This window comes from Pollachius pollachius, assembly GCF_949987615.1.
Source record: "Pollachius pollachius genome assembly, chromosome: 14".
Classification (NCBI taxonomy): Eukaryota; Metazoa; Chordata; class Actinopteri; order Gadiformes; family Gadidae; genus Pollachius; species Pollachius pollachius.
In genome coordinates this window covers 17,428,326-17,453,296 of record NC_136947.1, presented here as the reverse complement: position 1 = coordinate 17,453,296, position 24,971 = coordinate 17,428,326, and the positions used below count along the sequence as shown (strand labels likewise).

The window sequence follows — 24,971 nt, the reverse complement described above, 5'->3', positions numbered from 1 at the left end:
AACCCTACGCCAGTAAGAACTTTCTGAAGAGTAGATGTAGTCTATTTCCTGCCTTCAATCAATTGTCTGCCCAGATCGGTTGTTGCTTCCTCTGTGGTGCCATTTCTTTTCCAACATGACCTATATATCTAGCATCAGTGTGAACAGATTGCACGCCTCAACGTCTGCTTGTGCAGGCAACAGGGACATATCACATCCGCACCGAGGAACTGCCAGTGATTCTTTTGTTACCTCACGACACAAAGTAAAGCCGGCAAGATGGAAAAACACACAGCTTCTGGTTGGAATGTGAAGATAACACGCATACTGTTGGCCTGCAATTAAATGACAAACCGTCTGTAAGTCCGGAAGCTACATATTAAAGGAGTAGTATGTGAGATTTAGAGGAACTTCCACTAAGCTGCAAGAATAATAAATTAGTAAAACCTCACGAGGAGCTAACTGTGCTTATACCTTATCTAGAGCACCTCTAATATTTATTGTGATCACTTGAACCTTAAACTGCCAGGGTTGGGGGTTTGATTCCCACTTTGGCAAACCATCCTATGACATGAATGCACTCAAAGCATTGTGATATAAAAGGCACAACGTCTCTACCAATGGCCTTCTACCGACTTCTATTTTTTGTCTTTCTTTATCTTCCTTACCTTGTTGTCTTTTCCATCAGCCAATGATTTAGTGAACCAAACAAACACATCACAGAAAGTCATTCTGGAAGTCATTCCGTTTGAAATGGCTTTTTGGTTGAATAATAACTCTTCACTGTCATTATTACCACCATCCTTCACCATCTCTGACACACGCACACACAGACACACACACACACACACACACACACACACACACACACACACACACACACACACACTCCTGCATGCACGCACACACAGACAAACAAACACCTGTACATGCACGCACACACTGACACACACACACACACACACACACACACACACACACACACACACACAGACAAACAAATACCTGTACATGAACGCACACACTGACACACGCATACACGCACATACACACATGCCCACATACCTACACCTATACACACTCGCTATACGGTATAAATGTCTATGTATCCAGACAAGCGGTGTCGGGTCAGTGTGTGCTTAGCGGGCAGACATAAGTGGATTAGATAGGAGGAAAAGGCCCAGAGGGTTTTTAAACCAGTGTGTAGGACTGTGCTCCTGGATGTCTTCACCTTGAGGTCCACCACCACTGACACCCCTGGCAGCTATGCAGGCCAAGGGACGGCCGTTCAATATTACACTCCCTCCGGTTGCATAAGAATATCTGCACCGTGGATGGTCATTATGTAATATTAACATGATATCATTTGAAACAATATGCTATTTCCATATCTATTTAATGAATCTTGTTTTCTTCATTTGTTTTGTCAAATTGTCAAGCTTTTGTGTTCCTTGTCGATAAAGTTTCTGGAGCTTTGTGTTTATCAATGTGTCTGGCAGATGTCTTCAGGGTATGGAGGTTCATTTAATAGCAACAACACAGGGAAAGCTTATTCAAAGACACACTCAGAAAATGTTCTGGTGCGTAGGCTCAAATTGTAGACTTTCCATTTTCCCCTGAGACTGCGGTTCCACCTTTTCCAATACTTTCTCTAAAGGCCTTGAACAGTCCAGCTGTGAGGTCTGATGCTGTCCACCTCCCACCACGGAAATGCCTCGAATGTATTCCACATACCTTATCATTCTCTCCACTGGAACTCAACCATCTCATATCTCAAACTACGACCAGGACCGAACAGGACCACACAAAATATCCTCCGCTTTAATATTATTGAAAGGCATTTTGGTTCAATAAGATGGTGATTCAATCCTACCTTATCATAAAAAATGTACTAATAACAATACTATTAATGAAATTATAATAATAATTATGAAACTAAAATAATAAGGATAAATAGCAAATATTATTGTATTATATTATATTATTATAGCCTAAAAATACATAAATACATAATAATAATAAAATAATTACATGAATATAATTATTAATAATAACAATAATACACATCCATCAGATTCATGATGAAGCTAATGAGGCACACTGGGCTGAGGTGATCAGAATGCACTCCAGGTATATCATTAGGACTAATCCAACTTGTCCCCGATATCATTGTGCAAACAAGACTGCTGATGTCCAGAGGGCAGGCTGAGAAAGGCAGACAGAGAGAGGAGGAGGGAGGGAGACAGGGAGGAGGAGAGAGGGAGACAGGGAGGAGGAGAGAGGGAGACAGGGAGGAGGAGAGAGGGAGACAGGGAGGAGGAGAGAGGGAGACAGGGAGGAGGAGAGAGGGAGACAGAGAGAGGAGGAGAGAGGGAGACAGGGAGGAGGAGAGAGGGAGACAGGGAGGAGGAGAGAGGGAGACAGGGTGGAGGAGAGAGGGAGACAGGGAGGAGAAGAGAGGGAGACAGAGGGCACGCCATTGTCTGGGTATGAGCAGACTACATACTCACAAAACAGCCACAGCTTTCAGAAGAAAAAATACATATAGATTGGCCGGTGTAAATAAGGAAATCGTGAAAGAGATTTAGATTGCTGTGTCTTCTCCAATGCCTCAACTTTCAAAGCAGCCTTTAAAATCTTTACCAAAGAATTCCCTGATGCGTTGCATCTGAATAATGAATAAAAATGATTAGCAGTGTTACATGTAAGCCTAATCTATCTCGCTCTCTATCTCTGTCTCTCTCTCTCTGTCTCTCTCTCCAGCTCTCTTCATTGCTCCCTCTCTCTCTTTATTCCTATTCATCACTCTGTCTCTGTCTCGCTCGCCCTCCCTCTGGGCATATTCTAATAACATGCTGCTCCAGAGACTTTTTGACCTCTACGATACACAGAGCACCCGGCAGTCGCAGAGCCGGATCCAAAACACACGCTGTTAACCATTCCACACATCCCACCAACATTTGACATTTTACCAGCCATTTCACCATTTTTGTCGTGACGTATAATGTGAGCGGCTCATGGCACGCTGTACAGTACATTGTGGTCTGCCGATAGACTGATAGACCATAGCCTGTGGTTGAGTTAGGTCTTCCTCCCCCTCGGAAATCTTCTGAAATCCTGCTTTCCCTGTGGGGAGAACGGGCAATATTTCTGGGGAGAACGGTGTCACCAGATAAGGGATAGCAGATATCCGAGCAGAGGCTCTCTTACAGACGACTTCTTCAACCGAATTGTTTCACACATTTCAGGTCCACAGGAACATTTCGGCTAATCTCTATGAACAGATATCAAAGCTAATGAAAAGCTCCATCACTGTAAGGAGATAGCGGATGGGTTCTGAGATTGTTGCTCTCAACACGGACTGTTTACCTTCACACAACCACAGGACGCTCAAACGGGATTGGTCAATAATACTACGACAAAGAAAACCACAACGCTTTCAACTCTTGTCCTGTTGTCTACAGATTCTGAATTCATATTCAGATATCTGTTTAAAGCTATACAATTTCCTCTATCGGACTAGAGTAGGAGCACGAAAAAGCAGGAATGTGACTGTATGGACAAATAGAGAGAAAACCTCTCGAATACAGTCTGTTGTGGCACAAGACGCACAGTTCAATTAAAAAAGAGGATAATGTTTGCACGTGTTAGCGTGTAGTTATTTTAGTGAACGCAGATGCCAGCATCACACCTCCAGGTCATTGTGTGTTAACGTGTTTGCGAAGCGCAACTCCTGCTCAGGAGACTTTTAATGAATCTCACCTCCAGCAGTGTTTTGATCTGTTTCTCTTTTGGTCAGACCCGCACACAAGCACATACACCCACATATTAGACAAACCCATACATACTACACTATACGGACACAAGTAAACTGGTAACCATGCACACAAAATAATAATGCAGTTCGGGCTGGAAGAGCAAGAGCATCTCATTAACTAACCTTGCCTGCAACCGTGGTGTGCGTTCAGGAGTCATTGGTTCTCTCTCACGGTACGCATATAGGACTCACAGAAGCCACCCGCCCACACTCACACTCACTTACACAAACACACACGCACACTGTGCTAATACCCGTTTCTATACTGTGACTCTGACATCATAGCTTCCCGTTCTGGTCTCCTAACAAATCATGTGGTCGGTGGGTCGAAAGGTCGGCGCATCGTAAAGATCTGCGTGTGAGGCCTTCTCTCTCTCTCGGTTTACGTCCGTGGCATGCCAGAGCTAAAATGGAAAGAGATTGGTCTTGGTGCCAACGGGAGAAACTGAATGTTACCGCCTAAAACTGACGGCGGTTCAGCAGCGAAAAACCAAACATGACAAGCAGAAAGAGGCTGTGAGTCAGATACAGCCTGCGCACATGGAGGCCATTGTGATGGTATGTGTGCATTGTGATGCATTTGACCTCCAAACCAAACCTCCTGCCTCAAGTCGCCTTGACTGAAATGACGTCCTTGCTGTGTTCAAAGTGTTTGATAGATGAAATAACTACCTTCAGCCGGGGGCAGGGTTGGCCCTGGGGTGTTGACACCCAAGGACAGAAGCCATGTTGTGGCCGTTGGTTTTCTTACTATTCTCGTCAGCTGGCGATGATGAATGATTTACAAATCCACACCCTTTTTTTTCTTTATTTTTCTTCTCAAACATGTGTGTGCACCACTTTGAAAGTAAAAAGACGAAGAGATGTGTGATGATTAAAGTCTTTGCCCACTGGCCAGTGGGCACACAGCAGACAACAGGCTCAGGCGCCACTAGGGTCTGTTATTCACATAGCCTAAGTGTACAAGCGCTCAATAATGACTACTACAGAGGAATGCTTTGTGGAAGATAGGGAAGACGGATAAAAGAGATTGGGCTATAATAGAAGGGGCGTGATTCAATCAAATGTGGACGAGCCCATCAAACAAAGCTGTTGTGCAATCTGAGTGGCACATGACAAATAACTGCAGAGGCTTGAGGCCGTCCTGCCTTCTGGGGACGAGTGGCCTCATGAGGTCTGAGCTCAATGGAATGACTCACTGAAGGCCTTACGGTGGGGGGGAGGGGGAATATATGAAACCCTGCAGGGTTTATTCACACTGACAGTCATCCTGTCATCTTGACAGTCGTTTGGTTTTGGCCCGGATGAAAACAGCAGTGAAAAAACAGTGTTAAAGCGCATAACAATAAAAACGAGAACAATCTTGTTACTAAATCCCTTCCAATGCGGTTTGTCCTTCGTCTCGATTCTATTTTTTGTGTCGCTCACTTGATTTTACTGTGGTTATTCCGAGAGCTCAGAAGATGTTTTGCAAACCAGCCCCCCGAAAAAACACATAGGAGTCAATCATGCATGCAAACAAGCATATCCTTCATCGCTGGTTTTGATTACTGGTCCGTGGCTGCGACATGAAAGGAGCTGGACCGCCCCCCCGGCGCTGTCTCCCTTCCTCGGGTTAATGACTTCTGAGGATCACAATGGTGGGGTGGACATAAAGGGTCCAATCATTGGGAAGTGGCGCACGTTTCCTCCCCGACCCCGACGGAGACGTGAGATATTGCAATAATAGTAGTGGACTATTCAGCAAGAGACAACATAGAAAACATTTCCCCGGGGGCGGGGGGGCGTCTTAACCTGAAAGGCTTCTGTTGCTCACTTCATATGACTCTGTGTGCATGCTAGTGTGTTTTTTTGTATGTGTGCGTTTGTGTGTGGGCGTTTGTATGCATGCGTGTGTGAGAGTGTGTGAGTGCGTGCATACGTGGGCGCGAATGTGTGTGTGTGCGTGCGTACGTGGGCGTGAATGCATGCGTGCTTGTGTGTGTGTCTTTGTGAGTGCTTGCGTATGTGTGTGCATGTGTGTGAGTGAGCGTGGCTGCTAGGCCCATGGGTTTCGAGAGGAGAATACATTAATTCAGTTCCCCTAGTTTGTTAGACAAGTGAAAGCAAAACAGTGAATTTGAATCCAAAAAATGCACCGGAGACAATCAGCTTCTATTGTAGAAGGGAAAGTGACTGACTGCAGAGAAAGGCTGGGTTCTGAAAAGAAATGAGAAGAAATGAAAAGGTGTTAGGGGGATGGGGCATGGGGAGGAGGGGAGGCAGGTAGGAGAGGGGGAGGAGGGGGGAGAGGTGAAGTGCAGGTACTCTGGATTGTGTGTGAACTAATAAAATAAAAGTGGACGACGGAAAAAAGGTGTCAAGGCGGCTGACAGATGGAGCCTTGAAGGACAGGAGAAGAAGCTGGAGTGATGGATGAAGGTGAGGAGCCCAGGGAGGGAAGACAGGGCGCGAGGGAGGGAGGGAGAGGGGAAGGGGAGAGGATACCCTGTCTGTCTGCTCACCCACAAGGCGGCGGAAGGTCGAAGCCACGCCACAGTACGCTGGACGCAATGATCCACCTCCAGACACGCCCACATATAGTCCAGCAAACATCCGGATTAAAGATAAATATTGGATTCCTCATCTCCCAAAATAATTCGGGTTTCATAATTCACGTGTGTATGTATTTCACGTCCTGGATGGCAGCTGTATGAACGATAAAAAAGCAATATTTGCCGAGAACCCAGCAGAGCAGCATTGCGATGTGTGCAGCCACACGGGTAAGTGGTACATAGACAGGACTAGCACTGTGGCACGTAAACAGGGAGAGGAGAGACGGAATGAGTTGGAGGGAAGAGAAGAGCGAGCGGGGGAAGGGGAGGCTTTGTGACAGCTCCCCCCCCCCCCACCCCCCTTCCCATCCCCACAACCAACCAAGAGCCGCCGCTGGATTCACACGGGTAGAATTACCCATGAATATGTACATAGGCTTTCAACCCGGTGCATCAGCGGACTGCTGTGGAGGGCTGGGGGGCGGGGGGTCCCTCCCCGGTACGGCACGGACGCCGAAAGACACCGGCTGAGGAAGCGCTCCGTTTCTCGGGCCCGTCTCTCTCTGTGTGTGCACGTGAGGCAGCGCACGAGCGCTCCGAAAGGTGTGCGGAGGCGGCGCCGTCCCTGACATCCCACCCGACCTTGTCCAAAATAGACCCACTTATCTCGGTCAAGCTGTTGCTGCGGACGGACCCACCTGACCGGGCCGTTCCCCCAGCCCCAGCCTTTGGGAGGGGGGGGGCGCCCCGCGGGGGACAGGAGGGGACACGGGGAGACAGGCGTGGGGAGATTGACGGAGGTATGCAGGCGGCGGAGCGACGCACGCCCCCGCTCCGTGGATAACGGTGACCCTGTTAGCCTGCCAGCCCATTGGCTCGCCACCCCTCTCCCATTCTGCCGGCGCGACCAATGAGAGCCGTCACTAGGCTCTCAGATGTGGGGATGAATCGGGGTGGGGTTGGGGGGGGGGAGGGAGAGACAGAGACAGAGAGAGACTGAGAGAGAGAAAGAGGATATATGGATTGATGATGAGGGGGTGAGAGAGAGGGACAGAGGGAGGGATGGTTAGACGATGATGGGGAGAGAGAGAAAAACAGGAAGAGAAAGCGAGAGAGAGAGAGAAAGAAAGACAGAGAGAGAGAGAGAAACAGAGAGAGAGAGACAGAGAGAGAGAGAAGGAGAGAGAAAGAGAAGATGAGGGGGTGAGAGAGCAATGGATGGAGAAATGGAGGTGAAGAGAAATCCTTTCTGATGATGTGTGTAGGGGAGGACTGGGAGATGGATGGAGAGAAGGCAGTGTAGCTAAATATACAGCGGAGCCGGTGCAGGCGAGTCCTTTGTACTAAAGAGAAAAAAAGCAACAATCAGAGGGCTTTTATAATGCTGTTCAGTGTGTGCTTCTGCTACACAATAACCATGTGTGTGTGGTGTGTGTGTGTATCTGTTTGTGTGTATGTGTGCGTTTGTCTGTGTGCATTTCTGTGTTCGCGGACGAGTGTGAGACACGGAAAGAAAGAATAAGTGGCAAAGCGGCGAGTGTGCAGAAACGTAAAAATAATTTCAAAAGAAGTGGGGGAAGAAAAGGGTGTTTTTGAAGCGTAGAAGCCCCTACCCCCCCCCCACACCTCGCCAGGAAACAGGGCGAAAGACACGCATCACACGGAGCCCACGGACACTCTCGTACCACCGTGTGAGGGTAAACAGAGAGCTACATCAACGAGGCACAGCGAACCGGGGGGGGGGGGGGGGGGGGGGGGGGGGGGGGGGGGGGGGGGGGGGCAGGGGGTGTGAGAGAGAGGGGGGGGGGTGGGCGGACACAGAGAATGTGAGACGTGAGAATGGAGGAGGGAGTTTATGAAAAGGTCAGCGAAAGGATGAAAAAAAGATTGGAAATGAAAGGAGTGCAAGAGGGCTGGAGGGGAGGGATGGAGGGAGAGATACAGGAGGGGGGGACGTGAGAGAGAGAGACAAGGAGCGAGAGAGAGAGTGAGATACTGTGGGGGATAGAGAGAGATACAGAGATAGAGCAAGAGATAGAAAGAAAGAGAGAGAGAGAGAGAGAGAGAGAGAGAGAGAGAGAGAGAGAGAGAGAGAGAGAGAGAGAGGGAGAGAGAGAGAGAGAGAGAGAGAGAGACAGTAGAGGGCTGTGGGGAGGTTAGGGTTGCGTTGTGGTAGCAGCAGACGGTAGAGATCTTCAGCAGACATGTTGGAGACTCAGGGGCCGCATAGCACAGAGGAGAGCTTCTACACACACACACACACACGCACACACACACAGAAACAGACAGACACACACACAAACACACGCACACACACACACACACACACACACACACACACACACACACACACACACACACACACACACACACACAAACACCCCCCCCCCACACACACACACACACACACACACATTAACCCAAAGTGAAATAGCATATTTTGATTGGATTACGGCCGACTAACATCCCGTGCTGCAGAAGACATGACGCACGCCGTCTTACAAAAGTCCCCGCTGGCGTCTTTAGCATTAGCTCATCACCACTGCAACGGTTCGAAACAAATGGAGTTAGGGAGGCCGTAGAAACAAGTCGGCCCGGCCATGAAACGGCCCTCCCTGGGTGTACGGTGAGTGATGGCGGCGGAGAACTGCTCGGCGAGCGCCAGAGTCCCGGGCCGAGGCTGCTGGCGACGGCAGCGCTGGGACTCTGGGATAAAAGACACACAGAGATGATGGGAGAACTCCACAGGGAGCGTCTGGTTAAAATTCAAGAACTCCCTCCCATTCTTTACCCCTGCTTATGCTGCTGTTGCTCTCGGGGACACTCCCTCTCTCTCTCTCTCTCTCTCTCTCTCTCTCTCTCTCTCTCTCTCTCTCTCTCTCTAGCTATCTTCCCATGCACTTCCTCTCTCTTTCTCCCTCTCTCTCCTTCTCCCTCATTCTCTCCCTCTCTCTCTCTAGTTATCTTCCAATTGCATTAGCACTCTCTCCCTCCCTCCATCCCTCCTTCTTCATCTCGTCTTCTTACCTCATTGTCTATTAATCTCTCCCTCTTTCGCTCCTTCGCTCTATCTCTCTCAGGGAGGTCTGAAGGATGCCATTGGAGGCTTAAGATAATCACGTATGGTTTGTGAATATGTTGTCTGGGCTCATGTTAACATTAATAATACATATTTAATCATATATGTGTAGTAAATGATGCAGTTGCTGCGATGCATCAGGGTTTGTCTACATAATGTGGTGTGTTTATTCAACACGCCAAGAGCCCCCCTGGTAAACCCAGGAGGTTTGAATCATTTGTTTATGCAGGGCAGAAATCCTACCAATATCCCTGGAATTCCCTCCAAATAAAGCTGCTTTTTCAAATCATAGACATCGAGGACTAATGTGCATTTTTGAATAATCTTTCTCAAGGGAAACACTCAGGAAGAGCTGAATTAAAGTTATAATTTGTACCACTTAATTTGTTTATGACAAAAAGCTATTAGACGGAGACATGCAGGAGGATGTTGGTGATCCATGTTTCCTTCCCCATCTTATTCAGGCACATTTATTTCAACAAGAGACTGTGGTATAGGCAGATAGAGGCGGACAGCATGATACTATCAAAGCATGCAAGCAAGGACACAGAATCATTTTTCATACAACGCCAGCATTCATCACATGAAGGCAAAGGCAACAGCAGCCAGCATGGACAGAAAAAGAGTTCTCTCCACACGATCAAGCCTTAATCAATATGGTTAGCAGCCACTGCCTTCCCAAGGGCAGAGGGGAGAGAATTTGTTCCATCAACATTATGAGGCAGTGTAACTCATAGGAGGAATAGATGGAGAGACTAAGGTAGCTGGAAGAGGAAGAAAGAGAGCGAGGGGGGGAAGAAAGGGAGAGAAGAAAGAGAGAGAGAGGGAGTGAGTGAACTCTGCAGGAAAAGGCACTGACAGCTTGTCGTTCGGAAATAGCCTAAACGGCTCCCCGCCCCAAATATATCATTTTTTTCTTCTTCTTCATTTTTCCTGATCCTAATTTCACCCTCAGTCCCTTGAATTATTCATTTGGACCAATGACACGCATGGGAGCGGACAAAGAGTCATGGCTCTATTTTGATTCACATAATAAATTCATGGCTCTGTGTTTAAAGGGGATGGAGGAAAGGACTAGGGAAAGCGGGGCGGTGGTGGTGGTGATGGGGTGGTGGTGGTGGTGGTGAAAGGTGGAGGGGGACAGGACCTGAGGAAGGTGGGTGGAGGATAGGAGGAACAGCGGTAAAACAAGAGTCTGCGGGGCAGTAAAAGCCATATCAGGTGTAATAGAGTCATTCCACCATAAGTCACAGGAGTGACACTTCAAACCGAGTCAATACCACACACATACACACACAACACGCAAGCTTTGAAGTTCCAGCCCCATTGTTGTGTTTCCAAAACTTGGATACATGGGCCGCCTTTTGCTTGACAGTCTGTAAACTTATTTTCAGAGGATGATGAATAGGAATGGGGAAGTTTGACGTTTGCGAACGGTTCGGTTTGAAGATGGCCAATCAAGTGAAACAAGCTTGGAACTTCTCTGGGATGGGGATGCAGCGGTGGAGGCTGTGTGCCAGGACCCTTTTATATTTTCTTTCCCTCTCTCTCCTAACAAATTACTTTTCACTTTTAACAAGCTGCCAGGACACGAGTCAGGGGACACACAGAGCCCTGCAATCAGTCAGGGGAGAAGGCAAGCTAATGGCCCCAAACACAAACTACACAGCCCTCATAAACCACACAGAGAACTCCCAAACACACAGTCCCCACAAACACACCGTCCTCACAAACACACAGGCCACACTACTGACAAACATCAAAACCACACAAACACACAGACCTCACAAACACACAGACCTCACAAACACAACGGCCCCACAAACACACCGGCCCCACAAACACACCGGCCCGAAAAAACACACAGGCCACACTACTGACAGACATCATAAACCACACAAACACAGAGACCTCACAAACACACAGTCCCTACTACTGACAGAACACACTAACCACACAAACACAGCCCCAACAAACACACAGGCCCCACTACCCACAGACCACACTAACTACACAATAACTACACAAACACACAGACCCTATACAAAATACACAGTCCCAACAAATCTCACACACATAGAGCCCACAAACCACACAAACAGTCCCCACAAACCACACAGAAACGCCAAGCACACCAAAGCCCACCCATCTCACAGATCCCAGCCCACAAACCACACACTCAGCGGAGACCCCTCGGCAGGGGCTGGGTTCACCTCTGTCGACGAGAGAGGACACATTTACATAAATAGCCCCCCCCCCCCCCCCCCAGCCAAGCGTCTCCACTTCATCTAAGCCGTCTTATTGAAATAAATGTCCCCCGTTCACCGTGCGGCCTGGGAAAATCATTTTATAAATGTTAATTTAACCCATATGCGTCGTCAAACAGCAATAAGGATTGGACTTAACTCCAAAGAAGGTGGTGAAAAAAAGGTACTAGACTTAGCAGACAAACAAAACAGAGCATTTAAGAGAGCGTAATTGTGTTGAGTTTATAGTAGCAGCAAGCCTTTATTTGTGGGGAGATAGTGAATGGACTAGGAGAATGCCTCTTCATTTTTCCGTTGACTCATATCAGCTAATAATGTAGGCGACACGTTGAATTAACAATACAACACATATGGGCCGACATCCCCGCGTAACTACAGCCCAGGTCCCACAGGCACTGGTACATGTGTGTGTGTGTGTGTGTGTGTGTGTGTGTGTGTGTGTGTGTGTGTGTGTGTGTGTGTGTGTGTGTCGGATGTGTGTGTGTTGGTATGTGTGTGTGCGTGTGTGTGTGTGTGTGTGTGTGTGTGTGTGTGTGTTTGTGTGTGTGTGTGTGTGTGTCGGATGTGTGTGTGTCTCGGGTGTGTGTGTGTGTGTGTGTGTGTGTTGGCTGTTTTGTGTGTATCTGTGGGTCAATTGTGAACCCTCCCTAGGCCTTTGTGAGCCTGTTTGCGCGGAGGTCAGGCGGAAATAATGTGAGAATCTGTGCTCCCTTACAGCTGTGTGTGTGTGTGTGTGTGTGTGTATGTGTGTGTGTGTGTGTGGGCGTGTGTGCACGTGTGTGTGTCTTCAAACATGTGTGTATGTGTGTGTGCGTGTGTGTGTGTGTGTGTGTGTGTGTGTCTGTGTGTGTGAGTGCGTTTGTGTGTGCATCTTTGTAGTTGTGTTAGTGTGTGTGGGTATGTGCGCACTTGTGTTTCTATGTGCGGGGTGTAGGGTATGTGTCTGTGGTTGTGTGCGTGTGCATGCCTTTGCATGCGTCTGGGACTGCGCCAGCAAGCCTGTGTCTATGAAAGCAAATGTTTTTGTGCAAGAGGTCAGCGCTAAAGGCCATCACATGAACATCTTTCTAATTCCATCAAAACAAAGGATTTCGCAATTATGTGTTGTGTGAATAACTGCCACGGCTGTATGAATCATACTGTAGTATATTAAACACAAATAGAACTCTGCCATCATGTATACACATATCAAATATGTGTATATGTGAACATTTAACATTACATTACATTACATGGACCACATAGATTTACATCTTTACTCCTTTGAACCACAAAGGCAACAAAGAACATTGACTTGGCAGAAAGACTGTCCATGCATAAATTACACATTCCACTCCCCAAGGCTTCCAAATGTCACACGCAAACATATTTCAGAATCATCCTTTTAAGAAGCATGCTAATTTCTCCATCACACCATTAAAAGGCAAACCCTATTAACATAAATTAATGCCACGACTCCCCCCCCCTTCTCACCTATTCATTCATTCTCTTACATGGACACGACTGCCAGCACTATCCATCACATGGGGGCCTTTGTAACCGGCCAGAAATGAATCATTACAGTCCAGCTTTGGAACAGCACTCGCACAATTACCCGCCAAATCTCTCGATAGGGGCATGAGCAAAGTGGCCCCGTATTGTCTTTAAGCAAACTAGTGCCAGGGATCAGAGCAGAAATCAATAGCAATACAGCCATGGTTAGGAGGCCCCACAGCGCAGAGAGCCGTTCATCTCTGGGGGAATACAAGAGGGGGATGAGGGAAGAAAAGGAGGAGGGAGAGGAGAGGGAGGGTGGAATGAAAAGAGGAGATGGAAGGACATAGGTAGGAAGGAAGGAGGAAAAGGAAAGCACAGGGATGTGAATTTTGACAGACCGATTAAATTAGTTTTTCTACTGAAAGTTGAGTTGTGCACACAGAGCCACACACTCACTACATGTCAGTGCTCTAGTCTGGGTGTCATGTGGTTTGAGTTAATGAACAACGTTACACCTCCTGCCCTTAAGAACTATCTCCCAGATGGCATCAGATGGCACAGCCTTAGGTAGCACCACACACACACACACACACACACACACACACACACACACACACACACACACACACACACACACACACACACACACACACACACACACACACACACACACACACACACACACACACACACACACACACCAATGTCCCAGTGTTTTTAGTGCACAGCCACTGCAGGACATCAAAACAGGCCATTATATCTCAGAAAGCCGACAGTATTATCGAGATTCCATTAAAGTATGAACCCAAGAAATGACGTCCTGCATACACAAGACAAATAAAGACAAATAATGGAGGATAAAGTAAAGTGAGAAAGGACAAAAGAGAGGAAAGTTGCCATCGGTGGCCATTAATGGCCATTGCATTATTTAAAACCATCAGGTTATTCTACTTAACCCTTATTAACACTGTTGGAGTAGAGTAGTTCCAGCTCCAGCTGCATATATGCATGTTCATGTGCATAATGCACGCGATTGAGTCTGTGTGATTGACCATCACACACCAACTTAGGCGCACGCACACAGACAGACGCACACACACACACAAACACACACACACTTGAACGCACAGACTTGCAGACAAAGACACACACTCACACACACGTGCACAGGAAGGGCAATGTTCTTGACCCGCATTAGTGTCTTCAGAGGCCGGGGGGGAGCAGGCTGCTCTACAGGTGAGCCAGCGTCTCTCTCTGACCCACATCAACATTTAATGAAGCCTGCGGAACACGAGTGCCTCCGCCAGGGCAGGTGTTGAGTAGGACGGGGGGGGGGGCGGGGGGGGGGGGGGGGGGGGGGGGGAGGTCAGCCGGGCAAACGGACATTTACTCATCGTGGCTCACTCAATCGCAAGCACTATCTCTAATTCACCCCCACTCACTTTAATGCATACTTAAACCCCTGAGTGAAACACACACACACACACACACACACACACACACAGATTAGTAAACACCAGCAAACACACACACAAATGCACAGATAACAACACCAACACTTGGGCGCACACACACATGCCTAGCCATGCAGATAAGCATTGACACACGTACACACACACACACACACACACACACACACACACACACACAGGTGGATGGGACATGCGTACCTGAAGACTCCCTAGTGAAAAGGATTAGAGGACAGAGGAGAGGTGGAAGAGCAGATTGGACAGAGGAGTGTAATGAAGAGTTCCCAGTGACCCGGGATCAGAATTGTATTCTATTCTCATCAAACACTCACACACAATTTTCAACTGTCCCATTGCTGTGTTCATTACCTTGTAATGAATCGAATTACTCTGAATTACCCCTATTTGATTATCCAAACCGGATTGACCTTCATTGCATCGCCGCAATAAAACGCTCAGAAAGCAGAGAGGAAAACATTGTTGAACACGGCCGGTGTTCATTCATCACTGATTCAGCACATTATTATTTATACAGAGCCATTCTCGGCATGGAGGCAACACAGCACAAACAACAGAGAACATAAATGTTAATTTGCATTTTGTAGGAGTAAAGGAGATGTCAGTCTGATGATTAAACACTCTGTTTAATGAAAACTCAGTGTGAAAGAGAGAGAGAGAGAGAGAGAGAGAGATGGAGAGATGGAGACATAACGAGAGAGTTAGAGAGCGAGAGAGAGAGAGAGAGAGAGAGAGAGAGCGAGAGAGAGAGAGCGAGAGAGAGAGAGAGAGAGGGAGAGAGAGCGCGAGAGAGAGAGAGAGAGAGAGAGGGAGACAGAGACAGAGACAGAGAGAGCGGGGTGGAAGGAGATGAAAAAATGTGTGTTTGTGCCCGGGGTCACATCTGAACCGAGGTGAGCCGATGGAGGTAAATTAAAGTTAGCGAAATGGGAAATGAAAGGAGTGAGTGTCGGAACAAGTGAGAAAAAGGCTAGCTGGAATTAATCGAATGAGAGTGAGAAGCGTGTGTACATGTGTGTGTGTGTGACTGTATGTGTGCGTGTGTGTGCTCATGTTGGTGCGGGGGTGTGTGCAGCTCCAGAGCTTCTGACAAACAACGGTCAGAGATGGAGAAGTCAAATTCCACCAATTAACCGGTCGGCTTTTTGTCCAGCCAGAAATTATGGTTTTAATTAAACATTAACTATTACACCCCGGACAGACCGCAAGCTACGGCACCCGACACTCACACACACTAAACACACACTTCACATCACACGCCCAAACACACACACGCCACAAACACACACCAAACACACAGACGCACAAACACAAACACACACACACACAAACAAACACTTGTTTCCCTCTCCCAAGCTCACTCCTCTCACTCTGCGTTTTGCATCCTTCAGCTTCTTGGTGCATTTCTCAAGGTCAGCCATCATCCACACACACTGTACAAACACTGATACAGAGAGAGAGAGAGAGCCCCGTCCTTCAACACACACACACACACACACACACACACACACACACACACACACACTTGGTAAGCATCCCAATCAAACCCTCTCAAATAACCTGTTCTGCACTCTGCACACCTCTCCGACCCACCCACCCCTAACCCCAGCATCACCACCACCCCCACATCTCTCCTTGATTCTCCTTCAACATCTCACCCCCCTCTCTCTCTCTCTCCCTCTCTCTCTCTCTCTCTCTCTCTCTCTCTCTCCCTCTCTCTCTCTCTCTCCCTCTCTCTCTCTCTCTCTCTCTCTCTCTCTCTCTCTCTCTCTCTCTCCCCCTCTCTCTCTCTCTCCCTCTCTCTCTCTCTCTCTCTCTCTCTCTCTCTCTCTCTCTCTCTCTTCTCTCTCTCTCTCTCTCCCTCTAACTCTCCCTCAACTCCTCTTCATGCCGCTCTACCATTGGAGAACACCACCCGCGGCTCTCTCCACCGGCTGTTAACCCTTGTTGCTTGTGGTAAATTGCACCATCTGTCTCTTCCCTATGCCCCCCTGGTTTCCCTTTTACCACGGATCTTTCCTCTCGATTGATTGGCTGATTTCCCCCCTAGCTTCTCAGAAGACCCAGCAGGGGCTGAAGTGTATAATGTGGTGATCAGTGTCTCCTCTACATTTCCCCTGGTTCTCCTCTCCTGCCCATCGCCCGGCCCCTGTAGGGCCGGAGTCAGGGGCCGCCACCACCCCTGTGTGCACTCAGAGGATAAGCTGAAAAACACACCGTCTTAGCACCTTCGCTCAGCATAAAAGTCCCAACGCTTCTCTTCAAACGTCTCAAAATACCCCTCTCCGACAGAACATGGTTGGTGGCGCACACTGCCAGCCTATATCTATTCAACCTCGTGTTCAGGACTTCCTCTCCGTCCCCGCTCCGTTCCTCCTCCTCCTCCTCCTCCTCAGAGACGGGTCCCGCCCCTGGCCCCACATCTGTCCACGTTCCCCTAGGGGCCGCCGGAGCGCCGGGGCCGAGGGGGATGGATCGGTGTGTGCGTGCCAGTAGTGAGTCAGTTCGGTGCGTTTGGGTTGCTTTGCTTGAGTTTCTGTGCACACAGGATACAAGGTCAAAGCTTTGTGCCACTTCTGACGAACGGATGTGGTGGGGGGGGGGGGGGATTCATGGAACGGTTGTGAGGAATCGTGGACAGACGGATTGCACAGATAGACAGGACAAACAGGGAGGAAGAGGGCTGAAATAAGGGCGGGCGAAATACAGCGAGGAACAAGAAGATAAAGAGTACGACGGGGGAAAGAGAGAGAAATGACCGGAGACAGAGAGAGAAAGAGAACCAGGGAAGGCGGCCACTGGCAGGGCTCCACCGTCTCACACCCCGGTCCCCAGCGCCCGTGATACATGAAGAGCTCCGGTCCTCCGCTCACAGTCTGGTGGAAGCACCGACGTGATTTTGGGAGCCTGCTGTAATTATCGAGCAGCGTCCCGCTGATTGACTTGGCAGGCCGGACAGAGGCGGCCGCGCGGAGCCGAGCTGTCTTAGCATGTAAGCACACGGAGACAGGCCCCCCCCCTCCCTGGGAGGCCTCGAGCGGGGGACGCAGCCGCTCGCTGAAGGCTGTTAGAACCCACTGGAGTGGTGCTGGGTGCACGGTGACGCGCGGGGACGCTAAGTGTTGGAATGCGTCTTGAGTGCAGACAAGCTGCGATGGACAGTTGGACAGTCTTCATCAAGGTCACCCCGCCGCCGGTGAAGGCACCGGCCCTCGGCGCCGTTCTGCCCGTGGGAGACCCGGAAGAAGTGCCCGGGCCCCTCCTCCTGCTCAAGCTGTAACGCTGAGGTTCCAGGGCCGCGAGGTTACAGCATGGGTCACGTTGAGGAACATTACATTACATAATGGGACCGTGTGAGTGAAGTTACAATGCGTGGGTAACATTACAATATGGGACTCTGTGCGAGTAACATTACAATACGTGAGTAACATTACATTACATAAATGGGACTTCGCGTGAGTAACATTGCATTGCGTGAGTAACATTGAGTGACATTACATTACATAATGTGACTCTGATTGAGTACCATTCCATTGCGCGAGTAACATTGAGTAACGTAACATAATGTGACTGCGTGAGTAACATTACAATATTTGAGTAACATTGAGTAACATCACATTACATAATGTGGCTGCCTGAGTAACATTACATTTTGTGACTTACATAGAGTAACATGACATTACATTATGTGAGTGACATTAAGTAACATTAAATGGTGTAAGATGACTCAGCGTGAGTAGCTTCACACTCCCTGAGTAACATTAGGGTGTGCGTGAACGGACAGGGGGTGGGGGTCTCGTGCTCCTAGCTGCTCTACTACACCCAGGGCCAGCCACAGATTAATAGGACAGGCAAGGTCTGTGATAACAACATGAGATTAAACAGGGAAAGGAAATGAAGGAGGACAAGGATGATGGAATTGGAGGAAGCATATGTGTATGTGTGTGCAAATGTGTCTGTGTGTGTGTGTGTGTGTGTGTGTGTGTGTGTGTGTGTGTTTGCTTGTAAATGTGCATATGTGTGTATGTATGTGTGTGTGTGCGTGTCTGTGTATGTGTGCCTCTGTGTGGGTAGGGGGGGAGAAGATTGGACTGGCTATAAAAGGGAGATTTCATGCAGATCCTGCCACCCTCAGCCAGATGTATCCTGCCATAACATTAAATTGCAGACATGACGGGCAGCACAAGCTGCCCCAGAATATGCAACAGATTCTCCACACCAGAGCAAACAAATCTCAGATGCAAATGTTTGCAAGGTCGTGGGGAGTTTAGACATGCGGTTATGTGGAACGGAAGGGTGGGAAAAAAGAGGGCTCTGATTGGTTACATTGTCAACAGACAAGCGGATGAGCCGCGACTGAAGTGTTCAGCCATTCACTCATAAAGTCACTCACACGTAGAAAAGTTAGGGTCAGATTTGGATTCACTGTCGTTGGCCATACAAAGCTACCCACAAGAAAAATACAGATGAATATCATGAGATTCAAAGGACATTCATGATAACCTTAACTGGGATGCTGGATGTGTATAGTTTCAGCCAACAATAATATATCCACATCAGTATCTACCATGGGAGGGAACTGACACCCTTTCATCGCTCATCCTACAAAACCAATAATGAAATGCCTCCATCGCTACGACACACTTCCCTTACGAGGAGATACGTGATACAAGGTAAGTGCTTGATGTATAGACCGAACAAACATGCACACACAAACACAATCACACGCCCACACACACAATCACACAGAAGAACCCCCGTTTGGCTTGCTATCTCACCACTGGAAGAATTTAATTGGAGAGAAATGTCAAAGTACATACACATCACCCTGGGCTTAAACCTTTTCTCTAGTGCATCAAGTGCTTGTATTATGAGTGGGTGGAGAAAACATGCAAACTGTTCACATTTGGACCATGGATCACCAATCTGTGTTGTTACATACATACATAAATACATACTACACGTCTCCATGCAACGCCAGAGTATAGTGTATGGTAACGTACCAGGGACTGGAGTGTGGTCTGCGGTTCCTCCTCATTGGCACGGCTCTCGGTGGGAAAGTGTGTGTGTCTGTGTTGTCTCTGTCTTCCCCTCGCCGTCTGCACATAAGTTGCCAGTGCCGAATCCAAGCGTGCCAGCCTTATACTCCTCGGCTCTCTCCTCTCCCCCTCGCTCTGTATGGCTCTCTAGCGCTGCTCTCCCTCTCCCTCTTCCTCTCTGTTCCTGCCTCCCTCACTCTCAGACCCTGGCATCGGCAGCCTTGCCAAACCTGCCACTCATCCCCGTTTGCCTTTCTCTCCGCTCGCTCCTTCTCGGATTCTGTCTCTTTCTATCTCTGTCGCTCTCTCCTCCACTCAGTGGCTTGCGTGGAAATGACACACACGGACGCACACGCACGCACGCACGCACACACGCACACACACCTCCTCTCACGCCTCGTTCCTCGTTATCCACAACAACAGAAAAAAGCCGGAGCTGATCCAGGCACAGGAGGGGCTGGTGCGGGGTTGGGTCCCCAGAGACAGTGCTCCTCAGCAGGGGGGCACGGTGCCCTCTGCCTCCCTCCTCCGCGGAGCCCAGATTACGAGGGAAGAGAGAAAGGGAGTGTACTGGCTCTGTTGCTGCCGTAGCTGTTGCCTTTCGCTCTCCCGCTTTCCCAGTGCACGCTTCGCTCAGGGTGCTAAGCGACTAACTGAACACGCTCCATCCCTCCCTCCCTTGCTCTCTCTCCCTCCCTCTCCCTCTCTCTATCTTCATCTCACGAAGCCCCCTCCCTTCTCCTCAGTGGCTGTCTATGTGCCACCGCTCCGGCTGTTTGGCTTCACAATTCCTGTGCCATCATCATCGCCGCTTAGGGAATCTCTCCAAAGCGGCGCGCGGGGAGGAAAGCGTGAAGGGAAAGAATAGTGGTGATATATATATATCCTTTTTGGATTGTTTTTTTTATTTCCTTTTTTATTTATATATATATATATATATATATATATATATATATATATATATATATATATATATATATATATGAGGTGGAGAGGGAAATAAAACACATTGACAATATGATTGCCATCTGAAGCTGAAGGTAAAAAGAGAGGGTTTTACATCGATGGGATTGACAGAATCTTGTTAAGATATGAAAGATTAGCAAACACTGTCTGCTATTGAGGGATTTATTTCCACAGGTTTAAACTGGTGTGGTGGTTGCTATCCAACTGCATTTGGTTGAAGTGAAAGAGGCAAATAAACAAGCAGGCACAAGAAGATAAATGGGAAGACAGTGGAGGGCTGGGGAGTGAGAGAGAGAGCGAGCAAGACAGAGAGAAAGCGAGCGCGCGCGAGAGAGAATAGATACTTTCTGTCCTGCTCCAATGTCATGCTATATCAGATCATTGGGTTGTGAGCTCCAAACACCCAACAGAGGGAATTAACTACACATGAGCAATGCACACACACACACACACACACACACACACACACACACACACACACACACACACACACACACACACACACACACACACACACACACACACACACACACACACACACACACACACACAGGCACAAACACATAGACACATGCATGGATATAGATAACCACACACAAACACACATGCAAGGACACCAACACACACACACACACACACACACACACACACACACACACACACACACACACACACACGAACAAGTACGCACAGAAACACACAGACACCCCCCCCCACCCATTCTCTCATATGTGATGCTGCCAGGTACGCTGCCCTGAAGGTCAGGTCGTACAGCTCACCACAGGGGGGTTGCACTTTAACCCAGAGGTCAAGGGTCGGGCAGCAAGCCCCTGACTTTCAGACCATTCAGTGAACCGGAGTCAACACTATAACCCTTAAACATAAGCATGGCTATGATGGATGGATGAACACATACGCATTCACCCAGATGCACACACACGCACACACACGCACACACACACACACACACACACACACACACACACACACACACACACACACACAAAGCACACACACACAAACACACACACACAAACAGCCAAACCTGAGTTAGACACACCAGCGTCTATGATTGCGTTATTGGAGCTCTCGTTAATCAATACAAAATGGATTCTGCACTCAAACCATTTTGATCTACATTATTCTCTAATTAATGTGGACTTGATGTTGGCCAATGCAAGTGTAATCCAAGGTAAACAGCGCTGTGTAGTTCTCGCTGAGGGTAATATGTATCCTCACACATCTCAAGCTAGTTACCGTGGCGGTGGGTGTATCGGATTACTGTTGCCTAGCAGTGATGACACTCGGTGAAATCACTATGTCACAAGGGGTCTTTAAATCACTCGCACATGCAACTGGTTCTGTGCTGGTGTGCAAGCGTAGCGATAATCATTCTTTCCTGCCGCAGTACCCGTTAATGAAGAAGTCCTAGGGTTTTGGAAGTTACATTTTTACATCATTTTGCGATACATTTTATGGCGTGAATGAAAATGTGGAGTGAAGCTCTGTCAACATTCAATTCCTTGGGTTATTAACCCTGCTCTATTTTTCATCATTTACTGTTGAAATACCATGGCCGTTTGGGAGAACCACACCAGAGGCATGATGTGTTTACGTAGTACTGTGTTCAACCCCGTGTATAAATGACAAAAAAAAGAAGCTATTTCAGAGTTAATTTCACACGTCACCAGTTTGTAAACTTGTGTGCAATATATCCTGTAGCTGTTGAGGGCATGTTTATAGATGCATGTTGTCAGAGAGGCAGAGGGAGCTTGCTTCTCGTCCATCCTTCAACGCCTAAACCCTCGCTGTTCAAACATGAATGTCAGGCCCTGGCAAAGCACTACAAGCTTCATTTGTTTCATTCATCGCGTGTCTTGCTTTAAGCAGGAAAATCCGATACACAAACACAAAAGGCCAACCGCATATTTACCTGATAGGCATATTTGCAGTCTCAGATTCGCATTTGCACAGTATACAAAGAGTGCTTGCTGCTGTCCGATAAATATATATGGGGTGTTCTACAAGTGTAGACATATGACTAGGATGAAAAGAGATAAGGTATAGGCTTTAGGTTGTGTTGAAGGCGGAGACGGAGGGAAAGCTTAGGCAATAGATATTATCATCTAGATTGAATGGACTATAAGACGCTTGGGCCAATGCGGCTTTACTGTCACATTAGATAAATTGAAGTGCGACTGGTAATACTTTCACAGTTTTTTAGGTTCGGAATCTAATTTATTCATTAGAGAGATGGCTACGGTTCTGTGCTGATTTGATGAATGAGATCTGATGGTTTAATATTTTATTATCTACAAGCCCAACAGCTTATTTCAGTTCAGAAAATGAATCATGGTCACTGTGATATTCGCCAATTCCCTTTTGTGACACCTGAGTTCAACCCACCTGAAAGGAAGGGCACTTCACTTAAGCTAGGAAATTGGAATCAAGGTTTCCTTTCTTTTTTCCCTTGTCTTTTTAACTCATTACTCTTGGCTGGGAAACATCATCACAACACTTCACTGCATGGAGGAGACAGGCGTTAGGAGACATGTGGGATTATAAACACCCAGCATAGACCGGCTCAACAAAATACCTCTGTCTTCTCGGGTGACCGCAGCTATTTCCCCATCGAGTAACCCTAAACCAATCAAACGGCGTTCTAAACTCTACAATGTGAAACAGCCACAAACTGGAAAGTGATACAGATACTTGGACGGGCACAAACAATTTTAATTAAGCCGACGCAGCGTTTGTTCCAGGATTTTGGAAAAAGGGTCTGTTGTGCAATCTTCGCCAAGAGCAAACCAAACAATGCTGTGGTTAAATATAGCTTGTCTCAACCGGAAAAGAAACTGCACTGATTGGTGGGGAATCTGGCATGTTCCAATATAGCTATGGCTTCTACGCTTTAACTGTCAATCAAACTGAGTAAACAGGTAGATTACATAAATGTATTAATCAATACCAACAAACATAGAAAGATTGCCTCATTTAAATTCAGAAAATGTGTTCAAGATTTTTTATTAGAAATGTTTAAAATATATAAGAAATGCTGAAATGTATTAAAATTGTGAAAATATTTTAAATAAAGTTACCAAGAAATATCCACAACAGCAATAAGAAAAGTTCATCATGCAACCATGCCAGAAAAAGTTGAATTAATACATCAAATAACAACACCAATACTAATCATAAACCGCTCCTTCTTCCCAGTCAAGATGAAAGGTTATCGCTGTATTTCTACGAGGCAGAACCAGCAGACACAATGAGTCTGCTGGTTCTGAGTGAAGCAGATAGGGACTCTCTGCGGTATATCTGAGAGACTGACAGCCATAATACGGCCCTGCGTCACTGCTGTGCTGTCTGATAGACCGGCCTATTTGCTGCTCTCAGTACCTGAGCCGACTGTGACACCGAGGTTATAACTTATTTGTTTCCAGTTACACATCCACAAACACACACCTGTCACCGGCTCTCTCCTCCACCCCACTCTATGCCTTTATCTTCAGCATTCCCTGTTCGCTATCCTATACTAGGTAGCTTAGCGCCATAGATCAGTGATGACATGTTCATTAGTGAGCACATTAAGACCAAGGGGGGCTAGTAGTTAGCTGAGATGCTAACTATGTAGGTAATGAAACCCTCGTATCACTTCTGTACATTTGTGTAAATGTAGGTGTGTGTGTGTGTGTGTGTGTGTGTGTGTGTGCACGTTTGTCTGTGTGCATGTATGCATGTATGTGCGTGGATGTGCATGTGTGTGCGTGTGTGTGTGTGTGTATGTGGTGCATGTGCGTGTTTGAGACAAAGTGCATGTGTGCGCGTGTGTGTGTGTCTTATCAGTAGAAACAGACGCGGACGTGAGCAGGATGTAGAGCAGGAGGAGAAGCCGGGAGGGAGGTGGGGAGGGGGGGAGGTGGTGGCTGGAGAAAGGAGGGGATGGAGCTGAGGGGAGAAGGTGGAGACAAAGCAGATGGGAAGACGGGTAATGGGCAGATGGAGGGATATCAAAAAGAGATAATATGAAGTAAACCCAATGAAGGTAGAGGTTGGAGGAGCGGGTGAGACAGGGGGGAGGGAGGGGAGGGAGGGGGGTGAGGGGGGTGAGGAGATGGGAGGGAGGGAGGGGAGGAGGGAAGGGAGGGGGTGTGGGGAGGGAGGGGGGTGAGAGGATGGGAGGAAGGGAGAGGGGTGAGGGAGGGAGGGGGTGAGGGGAGGGGGGTGAGGGGAGGAAAGGGAGAGGGGTGAGGGAGGGAGGGGTGTGAGAGGATGGGAGGAAGGGAGGAAGGGAGAGGGATGAGGGGAGGGGGGTGAGGGGAGGAAA

At 48.0% G+C, this 24,971-nt stretch overlaps 1 protein-coding gene across 1 annotated transcript in view; it reads right to left on the bottom strand.

Moving 5' to 3' along the window:
- The window catches only part of LOC307085623 (leucine-rich repeat and immunoglobulin-like domain-containing nogo receptor-interacting protein 3), a 27,760-nt gene extending 7,980 nt beyond the window's left edge, over positions 1–19,780 (bottom strand). Inside the window, exon 1 of the mRNA XM_079750479.1 lies at positions 19,643–19,780. The gene's annotated coding sequence lies outside the window, so the exon portion shown is untranslated. The remainder of the gene's footprint in view (positions 1–19,642) is intronic.
- Positions 19,781–24,971: the final 5,191 nt, after the last annotated feature.